This window comes from Pelophylax lessonae (assembly GCF_965119305.1).
Source record: "Pelophylax lessonae genome assembly, chromosome: 3".
Taxonomy (NCBI): domain Eukaryota; kingdom Metazoa; phylum Chordata; class Amphibia; order Anura; family Ranidae; genus Pelophylax; species Pelophylax lessonae.
Window position 1 is genome coordinate 202660129 of NC_138770.1, and position 11741 is coordinate 202671869.

Below are 11741 nucleotides of genomic sequence, written 5' to 3' on the forward strand. Positions count from 1 at the left end.
TGTCCTTCATTCGGTTCTTATCTTGTTATTCCCGAGAAACAATAGCTGTACAGTTATTAGACACAGCTGTTTTTTTGGTGAGAACAAGGCTGAAGCTAATGTTCCTTCTCTTTTTGGGTACAATGCTGGCACTCTGCAATAATTGGGGTACAATGCTGTGGCGCTCTGCATTCATTGGGGTACAATGCTGGCACTCTGCAATAATTGGGGTACAATGCTGTGGCGCTCTGCAATCATTGGGGTACAATGCTGGCACTCTGCAATAATTGGGGTACAATGCTGTGGCGCTCTGCAATCATTGGGGTACAATGCTGGCACTCTGCAATAATTGGGGTACAATGCTGTGGCGCTCTGCAATCATTAGGGGACAATGCTGTGGCACTCTGCAATAATTGGGGTACAATGCTGTGGCGCTCTGCAATCATTGGGGTACAATGCTGTGGGCACTCTGCAATCATTTTGGTACAATGCTGTGGCGCTCTGCAATCATTGGGGTACAATGCTGTGGGCACTCTGCAATAATTGGGGTACAATGCTGTGGCGCTCGCAATCATTGGGGTACAATGCTGGCACTCTGCAATAATTGGGGTACAATGCTGTGGCACTCTGCATTCATTGGGGTACAATGCTGGCACTCTGCAATAATTGGGGTACAATGCTGTGGTGCTCTGCAATCATTGGGGGACAATGCTGTGGCGCTCTGCAATCATTGGGGGACAATGCTGTGGCACTCTGCAATCATTGGGGTACAATGCTGTGGGCACTCTGCAATCATTGGGGAACAATGCTGTGGCACTCTGCAATCATTGGGGTACAATGCTGTGGCACTCTGCAATCATTGGGGTACAATGCTGTGGCGCACTCTGCAATCATTGGGGACAATGCTGTGGCGCTCTGCAGTGATTGGGGACAATGCTGTGGCGCTCTGCATCGAAAGGGGCTCGCACGCTTAACTCTGCATTGATGGGGGCACGCAACAGTGTTTATTGTATTGAAGGGGGCACAGCACAGTTGCATTGAAGGGGGCACGCACGCTGAACTCTGCATTGTGGGGGCACAGCACAGTGTTCATTGCATTGAAGGGAGCACAGAACAGTGTTTATTGCATTGAAGGGGGCACAGCACAGTGTTTATTGCATTGAAGGGGGCACAGCACAGTTGCATTGAAGGGGGCATGCACGCTGAACTCTGCATTGTGGGGGCACAGCACAATGTTCATTGCATTGAAGGGGGCACAGCACAGTGTTTAATGCATTGAAGGGGGCACAGCACATTGTTCATTGCATTGAAGGGGGCACAGCACAGTTGCATTGAAGGGGGCATGCACGCTAAACTCTGCATTGTGGGGGCACAGCACAGTGTTCATTGCATTGAAGGGGGCACAGCACAGTGTTTATTGCATTGAAGGGGGCACAGCACAGTGTTTATTGCATTGAAGGGGGCACAGCACAGTTGCATTGAAGGGGGCATGCACGCTGAACTCTGCATTGTGGGGGCACAGCACAGTGTTCATTGCATTGAAGGGGCACAGCACAGTTGCATTGAAGGGGGCATGCGCGCTGAACTCTGCATTGTGGGGGCACAGCACAGTGTTCATTGCATTGAAGGGGGCACAGCACAGTGTTTATTGCATTGAAGGGGGCACAGCACAGTGTTTATTGCATTGAAGGGGGCATAGCACAGTGTTCATTGCATTGTGGGGGCACAGCACAGTGTTCATTGCATTGAAGGGGGCACAGCACAGTGTTTATTGCATTGAAGGGGCACAGCAAAGTGTTTATTGCATTGAAGGGGGCACAGCAAAGTGTTTATTGCATTGAAGGGGCATAGCACAGTGTTCATTGCATTCAAGGGGGCACAGCACAATGTTCATTGCATTGATGGGGGCACGCACGCTGAACTCTGCATTAAAGGGGGCACGCACGCTGGTCTCTGCATTGAAAGGGGTCATGTACGCTGGTCTCTGCATTGAAAGGGGGCATGTACACTGGTCTCTGCATTGAAAGGGGGCATGTACGCTGGTCACTGCATTGAAAGGGGGCATGTACGCTGGTCTCTGCATTGAAAGGGGGCATGTACGCTGGTCTCTGCACCGAAAGGGGGCATGTACGCTGGTCTCTGCATTGAAAGGGGGCATATACCATCTCCTGTACCATGACCTGTGACATGCCTATACCATATCTGTGCCATGCCTATACCATATTTGTGCCATGCCTATACCATATCTGTGCCATGCCTATACCATATCTACCATCTCCTGTACCATAACCTATGCCATGCCTATACCATCACCTGTGCCATGCCTGTACCATGACTTCAAAGTCACGCAATTTTTTACTGCGTTTTTTGGCGCGAAGCAATACCTATTACATTTTTCTTTTTGCGCCCCCCCCAAAAATTTTGAGCACCAGCCGCCACTGGTTTCCATTGTTCTCCTGTTGGGGATATTTTATCATATAAACTGTATGGAATGAATAAAGCGTCAGATGAGTTTGGCCAATCTTCGGGTGTCTTTGTTCAGAGTAATCTCCAGGCCCGCTGGGACTTGTGGTGCACCCGAGGCAGTCCATCAAGTCTATACTTCACTGGGTGTGATCTAATGCCAACAGGGGACAAGGTACAAAAGTTGGTCATAGATTGGGGACATGATACATGAGATGGTCAGAGATTGGGGGGCATGATACAGGAGATAGTCAGAGATTGGAAACATGATACAAGAAATGACCAGAGATTTGGGACATGATACAAGTGATGGTCAGAGACTGCAGACATTATACAAGAGTGGATCAGAGACTGCAAGCCTGATACAAGCAATAACCAGAGATTGGGGACAAGATACAAGAGATGGTCAGAGATTGGGGACATGATACAAGAGATGACCAGAGATTGGAGACATGGTTCAGATACAAAGACACACGCTTCAATCTCCTGAGCTGTGCAGTGGGCCCTACTGCAATTATGAGCTTCTGTTCCGACACGTCTGAGTGGATAATGCACACCTCGCTGCTTTCCAAAGACTGGGGAAGTCCGATAACAATGGGAATATAAAGGAAAATGGAAAGTGTGTGGGCCTAGTGCATTATCCTAAATGTATGTCTTTAATAGATAAAACAGAAGTAAGCGTCATACTCACAAACAAATGCTTGGGTCATTTCATAACATAAATTGAATCTGCTTGAGCCCATATAGAACTGTCCACATTGCATAGGACTATCTTGCAGAAGCATAGGCTAATGCATTTCGAGGTTTCCCTCTTCCTCAGAGCCAGTTAGCTGTTAGCCTAGTCCTATGCGATGTGGACAGTTCTACAGTATATGAATTTTATGTTATGCAATGTCCCAAGCATTTGTTTGCCAGTATGATTCTTACTTCTGTTCTATCAATAAAGACATACATTGAAGATAATGCACTAGGTCAGTGATGGCGAACTTTGACACTCCAGATGTTTTGGAACTACATTTCCCCTGATGCTCATGCAGTGTAGTTAAACATCATGGGAGATGTAGTTCCAAAACATCTGGGGTGCCAAGGTTCGCCATCACTGCACTAGGCCCATGCACCTTCTGCTTTCTTCTATATTCCCAATGGGGACATGGTATAGGTCAGAAGATGCAGACATGATACAGGAGATGCTCAGATACTACAGACATGATACAAGATATGATCAGAGGCTGTAGACATTATACAAGGGATGATTGGGGATGTTGGAATACAATGTTCATTTGTATACTGCTCAAAAAATTAGGTTAACACTTTTTAATCAGAGTATAGCATCAAGTCAATTAAACTCCTGAGATATTGATCTGGTCAGTTAAGAACTGAGGCGGTTGTTAATCATTTTTTTTATTATTATTATTATGTTACAGGATTTATATAGCGCCAACAGTTTGCACAGCGCTTTACAATGTGATGGAAAACAATACAATTACAAAACCAATCAAAACAGGAGGAACTAGAGGGCCCTGCTCCTTAGAGCTTACAATCTAGAAGGGAGGGTCAAGGGAAATAAAAGGCAATAACCGTGGGGGAGGGGCTAATGGAGAAAATGGAGGTATATTTGTTAGGTGTGGGTAGGATAGGCTTCTCTGAAAAGGAGGGTTTTCAGAGATTGCCTAAAAGCTAATAGAGTAGGAGATAATCGGACAGATAGGGGTAAGGAGTTCCATAGGATTGGAGAGGCTCTGGAAAAGTCCTGGAGGCGAGCATGGGAGGAGGTGACGAGGGAGCTAGAGAGCAGGAGGTTTTGAGAGGAACGAAGAGAGCGATTAGGTTGGTATTTTGAGACTAGGCTAGTGATGTAGCTGGGGGCTAAGCTGTGGATTGCTTTGTAAGATGTTGTAAGTATTTTTAATTTAATTCGTTGGGTGAGCGGAAGCCAGTGGAGGGCTTGACAGAGAGGAGCAGCGGACACTGAGCGATTGGTAAGGTGGATGAGTCTGGCGGCAGCTTTCATGATGGATTGAAGGGGGAATAGCCTGTGTAGAGGTATGCCAATGAGAAGGGAATTGCAGTAGTCGAGGGGCGAGATGACCAGGGAGTGAACTAAGAGCTTTGTTGTGTCTTTGGTTAGTAAGGGGCGTATTTTGGAGATGTTGCGGAGGCTGAGGTGGCAAGATTTGGACAGCGATTGGATGTGGGGTTTGAAGGAGAGTTCAGAGTCCAGGACAACACCTAAGACCTTGGCATGCGGGGATGGGCTGATAGTAATGCCATCGATATTGACAGAGAAATCAGGGGAAGGGGCACGTGGAGGAGGAAAAATTATAAGCTCGGTTTTGGATGGATTGAGTTTGAGGAAGTGGTGTGACATCCAGACCGATATATCTGATAGTAAATTAGTGATACGTGAGGAGACTGAGGGAGAGAGCTGAAGGGTGGATAAATAGAGTTGGGTATCGTCAGCGTAGAGATGGTATTGGAAGCTGTGGAAGGCTATCAACTGACCCAGAGAGGAAGTTTAGATTGAAAATAGGAGGGGGTCCAAGAACAGAGCCTTGGGGGACCCCAACAGAGAAGGGAAGAGGAGAGGAGGAAGTAGAATTGTACATAACGCTAAAGGTGTGGTTGGATAAGTAGGAAGATAACCAGTGAAGAGTACAGTCACGGAGACCAAAGGCATGGAGTTTTTTGAGGAGGAGGGGATGGTCAACCGTATCAAAGGCAGCAGAAAAGTCCAGGAGTAGGAGTACAGAATAGTGTCCATTGGTTTTGACCGTTAGTAGATCGATTGTCGGTTTTAGGAGAGCAGTTTCAGTGGAGTGTGGAGGCCGAAATCCAGACAGAAGGGGATCAATTCTCGGCAAGGTGGTCGCACAGTCGGTTGTAGACTAGACGTTCGAGGAGTTTGGATGAAAAGGGGAGCAAGGAAATAGGGCGTAGGTTGTCAAGATCGGTTGGGTTCAGTTAGGGCTTTTTAAGTATGGGGCTGACTAGTGCATGTTTTAGAGAGTTGGGGGAAGAAGATTTTCAGCTACTTTAGTGTTAATTAAATTAACAACAGGTGCACTAGATGGGCAAGGGTCAGTGTCACTACTGGTAGCATGAGACAATACCTAGACTCTATAGAGGTTGCTGTAGGAGAGCTGGACAGGGCTGTAGAAGGTCCTTAACCCATCAGCAGGACCGGTATCTGCTCCTTAGTGCAAGGAGGAACAGTATGAGCACTGCCAGAGCCCTATAAAATGACCTCCAGCAGGCCACTGGTGTGAATGTCTCAGGCCAAACAATCAGAAAAAGAATTGATGAGGGTGGCCTGAGGGCCCGATGAATTCTAGTGGGCCCTGTACTAACTGTTGGCACCGTGGAGCTTGATTGGCATTTTCCATTGAACACCAGAATTAGCAGGTCGACCACTGGTTCCCTGTGGATTTCACAGATTAGAGCAGGTTCACCCTGAGCACATGTGACAGATGCGATAGGATCTGGAGAAGCCGTGGAGAACGTTATGCTGCCTGTACCATCATTCAGCATGACCGGTTTGGTGGTGGGTCAGTGATGGTCTGGGGAGGCAAATCCAAGGAGGGACGCACAGACCTCTACAGGCTAGGCAATGGAACCCTGACTACCATTAAGTATCTGTATGAAATCCTTGGAGCCACTGTCAGAACCAATGCTTGTGCAGTGGGTCCTGGGTTTCTCCTGGTGCACGACATTGCCCGCCTCATGTGGGTTGACTATGCAGCCAGTTACTGGAGGATGAAATAATTGATACCAATGAATGGCCCCCCATGCTCTCCTAACCTAAATCCAATAGAGCACCTCTGGGACATTATGTTCGGTCCACCCGATGGCGCCAGGCATCACCTCAGTGTGTTCAGGAGCTTAGTGATGCCCTGGTCCAGATCTGGGAGGAAATACCCCAAGACACTATCCATCGTTTCATTAGAAGCATGCCCCAATGTTGTCATGCATGCATACAAGCACATGGGGGCCATACAAACTAGTGAGTTCCATTTTGAGTTACTGAAATTAAATTTCAGTAAAGTGGACAAGCCTGCTGCATCATTTTTTCACTTAGTTTGTTGGGATCTTTGAAATTTTCATTTCCATTAAACGATGTGGCATCCTTTCAATATTAACACATTACCCAGTCCATATCAATATAGATATCCAGAATTATATTTTTCCCCATTGAGATCTGATGTGTTTTCAAAGTGATCCTTTAGCTTTTTTGAGCAGTGTATTTTATGCGACTATATCAATATCAGTTTTTAGTAAAGATATATTCCTTAGCCAGTAGATGGCAGCGTTTATACGTTTGTGACTGCATCTATGGTAAACGCTGTGTTTTCTCTATAAAGTTCCTGTTTCCTGTCTGCAGTTAAAGAGGCGCTCCAGGCTCCTCACAAAAAAAATAAAATAAAAGTCAGCAGCTACAAATAATGTATTTGTATATTTCAATATACCTACTTGCCCTCCAGAAGGTTTACCCCTCTTCATGACCATGCCATTTTATGCGATATGGCATTGCGTTATTTTAACTGATAATTGCGCAGTCATGCTACAGTGTACCACAAAAAAAATTATGTCCTTGTTTTTCCACAAATAGAGCTTTCTTTTGGAGGTATTTGATCACCTCTGCATTTTGTTTTGTTTTTTTTGTTTTTTTGCGCTATAAACGAAAACGACTGACAATTTTGAAAAAAAAAAGCAATATTTGTCACTTTCTGAATGAAGGTAAGTATCCCTTTTCTAAAAAAAGTTATACTCCCCGTGCCTAGGAGTTATTAAATATAAATTACCTTTAAATATGTGTATAAAATTATCTAAAATGTAATAATAGTAAATTTACATTTGTGTAAGAAGTAGCAGCAGCAGTAGTAAAAAATGGAGATTAAAAAAATAGTCCTAAAATTAGGGCTATCTACAGCGCTTGCTAAAAGATTTTATATAATATTATGTGAATATAAATATATATAAAGGAGCTAATGTGCAAAATAAATTTTCGAATCAATTACTCAATGTGCAAATAGTGCCAATGTGCTATACAAATCAATTAATCAATATTCCAAGTCCATACGTAGATAAAAATTATAAAAAACGTTTTCTTTTTTTTCTAGTGTACAATGTGGGTTGTAGAGTTACAAATAAAATTTCAAAGTGCAAATGCTTGTGCAAATCAATAACTCAATATTATAAGTTCATGCATAAATCAATACATTTTTCTTTTGTGCAATAACTATATATCAAAAAATGTCCAAGGTATAAATAAAATTAAATATATAATCCGTGAGAAATCTTTTCTTAGGAAATGTGCCAGTGCTCTTTCAAAACAAAATTTAGTGACTGGTAAAAGGTGCAAAAGTGCTTGAAGCTTTTCTTCCCGTGCAATATAATGTAAGGTGGGTAACTTACCAAATGGAGTGGGTCTCACATATCGTATAATATTGAGACCAACCAGGCTTTATGGTAAGTTCCCTTTAAGAATCCTCCTCTGCCGCTGGTAGAGGAGGATTCTGGCCAGCTGGCCAGCGGCAGAGGAGGATTCTTAAAGGGAACTTACCATAAAGCCTTGTTGGTCTCAATTTTATACAAATTTCTTTATCAGTTTAGGCCAGTATGTATGCTGCCACATGTTTTTGGTAAAATAAATTCCAATAAGTGTATATTGATTGGTTTGTGCAAAAGTTATAGCATCTACGAACTATGGGATAGATTTATGGAATTTTTATTTTTTACTAGTATTGTGGGGGATCAGTGACCTATAGCGGGACTGTCACATTGCTGCTGACAAATTCGGACACTTGGGCCTAATTCATTAAACCTCCAGCCTAACTCTGCTCAGGCTTTTTTTTTTCTCGCCACGTTAATATCAATTAACTTCCGCTGTGGCGAACTTGACAGCTTTAGACCAACAGTGAATACTGCTTTCAGCGGCGTTGATGTTGGCTGAATTGCGATCACGGCTTATCAAATTCTCATGCTTATGTGAATGTGAAAGCTGCACTTGCACATAGCACCGTGGTCTAGTGGAAATATCCTCTGATTCATGCATCTCATTCTGCTGTAGGTTCTAGTCTGACCATCTCAACCTCAGTTGTGTTGGGGAGACATACAGTATATTTTTTGTTAAACTCTGACTGATTGGATCATTTATATGGCTCAAAAATTTATGACAAGTACATGCAGATAACACGATGGCACATACCCTGTGAAGCGCTTGCAAAGTCACATCATGTACAGCTATTTAATTATCTCATCTTTGTCTGGATTTGAACTCATGGTTGCACGGTGTATAGCAAACAATTACAACCACTACACCACTGAGGTCCATATTAAAACGTCACACTTTTTCAATGGTCCTAGATTCCCTACAATGTTGAGTACCTTAGCTATATGTGCATTTTAGCCTCAAGCCACTCCTTTCTCTTCCCAAAACAACTAGATTCTGCAGAATAGCTAACTGCTTTGCAACTTAACTAGAGTTAACAAGGTCATGGTTTCAAATGATAACACTTGGATGCATTTTTCCTATTAAGCTTTTTTTTTTTTGGTAGGGGGGGATAAATATACAGAGCACAAAACTGAACAAACCCAATTTTAGGTGTATGAGTGCGGTCATATTTTTCTGGAGCTGCAATCGTTTACACAATACCATGGTTGTTGAATTTGATGAACACCAAGCATATATGTGTCTGGTATTGGATCCTCTACATATTTTACCAACACAGCCCCTCATAGTCCAACACTCCACTTTGCCTCACACCTCAACACAACAGTGTCCCATCCCTACCCTATATTCAAACCCCTCACATCACCAGCAGAAGCAGCATGTAAAGTGCAAAGCCCCGGCATTGACAGCTTAAAGCAGAGTTCCGGGCACTAAAACGTCTTTTCACTAAACATACCCCCGGGACAGTCAGGGCTAGTACATTCCACAATGGCTAGCCTCTGATCTATCCCGGTTCGCACTTACCTGCAAGAAGAAATACTCACTTATAAAATTTCTTCTCCAGCGTTGCCATCTCTGTTGTGGGCAGCTGAAGCTGGCGCGATCCTCTTCTGCGTCCTCTTCCGTGTCTTCTTCTCCCAGAATGCGCCTGCACCGGCCCTTCGCGTCGCCCCGGAAGTGACGAGAAGGGTCGGTGCCGTCGCATTGATTCCTGGGAGCGATGACGTTCAGCTCCCAGGAATCATCGCAAGACAGGAAGTAACGGCGGAGCCGCTGCACAGAGGGAGGAAGTACAGAATAGGTGAGTATTTTCTATCTACAATTACAAGGTGAGTAAAAAAAAAATATATACCTAACTATCCAATTCCTTTTCAGGTGAAGAAGATCCAGCGGATGGGCACAAAATCGATTAGGACCAGCTCATAGAGGACAGGCATGGTCAGGTTGTTGTTCAGCTTCCAAGCCCCTTCTGATGTGCCAGGGTGTTCATGTTGGTGAGAGAGGCCGGTTCTGGGCCTGTGCCTCCCAAAATATCCACTGACCACAAATGAAGACAAGTGGAGTCCATGAAGGTGGGTTTCTACAAGCTACAACCGCAAGCAGTACCACTCCTGGAAAATTACATCAAAGGATAAGCCATTTCATCATGACAATCACATCTTACTGCATGCTCGCTTGATTTTTTATTTCATTCTTTTCTACATCAGGAGTGAAATTACACATTTTCACACAACTTACACAAACCAGAAATCATTTCTGCAAACATTTGAATACACACCTGTGACGCCAAATAGCCCATCACCACAGGCTTCTCAGGGTACGTGCCATGATTCCCATCCAAGATGTTCATATTCTGAAAAATACATACACCATAAGATACCAAGCAGGCTTTCATGTTGACAATAACTACACAGGTGGCACAGACACAACTAAACACCTGCCAGGTCTTCTCATCCCTCACCAATATTCAAAATACTAACATGTTTTCGATTTGAGGTTCGTGTTATTGCTCAAGTAAAACAGTTTTGGAATGTTGACTATACGTTATCTAGAATGGCAAGTGTAATTGGCAGATGTTAATTGTCATCTGTCTCCCTGTGAGTGTCAACTCTGCAAAGTAGCAAGTTACTACACATTCTGTATCTCGAGTGGTTCTAGTACATACATGTAAACTGGCTAGCGACCAGTCCATTCCGGGTGGCCATCCCTGCAGCGGTGCTCTGCCACCTGGGAACCGCCAGCTGATGGACCTCTGGCTCCCTCTCCTCCGTCAGCTCCCAGGATTCATCCCGGGCAACGCACATGTTGTGCAACACGCAGCACGCCAGGATGATCCTGGAAGCCTTTGGAGGAGAGTACAGGATTTCCCCCCTGGCCCAGGCCAAGCACAGAAGCCGGGATTTGAGAAGGCCTATGGTCAACTCAATGATGCCCCAGCTTCTACGCAAGGCCCTGTTGTAATGATGTTGTAGATGGCCCTGGGGGTACCTGATTGGAGCCATCAGCCACGTCAGCTGCGGTTAACCAGCATCCCCTGAAAAGAAAAAAAGATATACATTAGTTCTTCATATCATGTGACCTTAGATGACTGTCATCAAAATGGGAGACAATGATGAATTTTTGGCCACAATCTGCTCATCTGTGTGTCTCGGTGTGTGGTTATATTAGCATAATAGCAAAAAGTGATCTGACACATATGAAATATGTCTAATTGCCTTCATCCCTAATCTAAGTGGAAAAAAGGACACCAAAAGGTGGGACTTTAAATTTAAACTGCCAAATCATAACGGATACATTATGTAGGCTTGGGTTTAAGTAGGGTATACATATTTTGGTTATTTATCTGTCTATTCCTCTCTAAACACTAATGTAAAAAACATGTCTGTATGTAACCTTTGAGTTTATGTTGTTGCCCGAAAATAATACTTTACCAATAAGCCACCCTTGGGGCATTTCGCCACTTTCAAACATCGTGTATAGCTCTCTTTCTTCCAAAATCATCGAATCATGGCACGACCCTGGGAAACCTGTGTTGGCACTTATAATGTGCTGTCTTACGTCACACACCAATTGGATGTTAAGGGAGTGGTACTGCTTGCGGTTGCGATAGTCCATCTTGTGGCTCCTGGGTGGCCTGATGGCTAAGTGGCTGCAATCAATTGCTCCTAGTATTTGGGGCATCTGGGCCCGCTGGTAGAAACCCAGCTTCACGTCATTCCACTCGTTTTCATTCTGTGGCCAGTGGATAAATTGGCTCCCAATCTCCAGAATGGCATCAATAACCAACATCAACACCCTGGACACTGTGGCCTGGCTAATGCCCATTATAGTTCCAGAAGGGCTTGGAAGC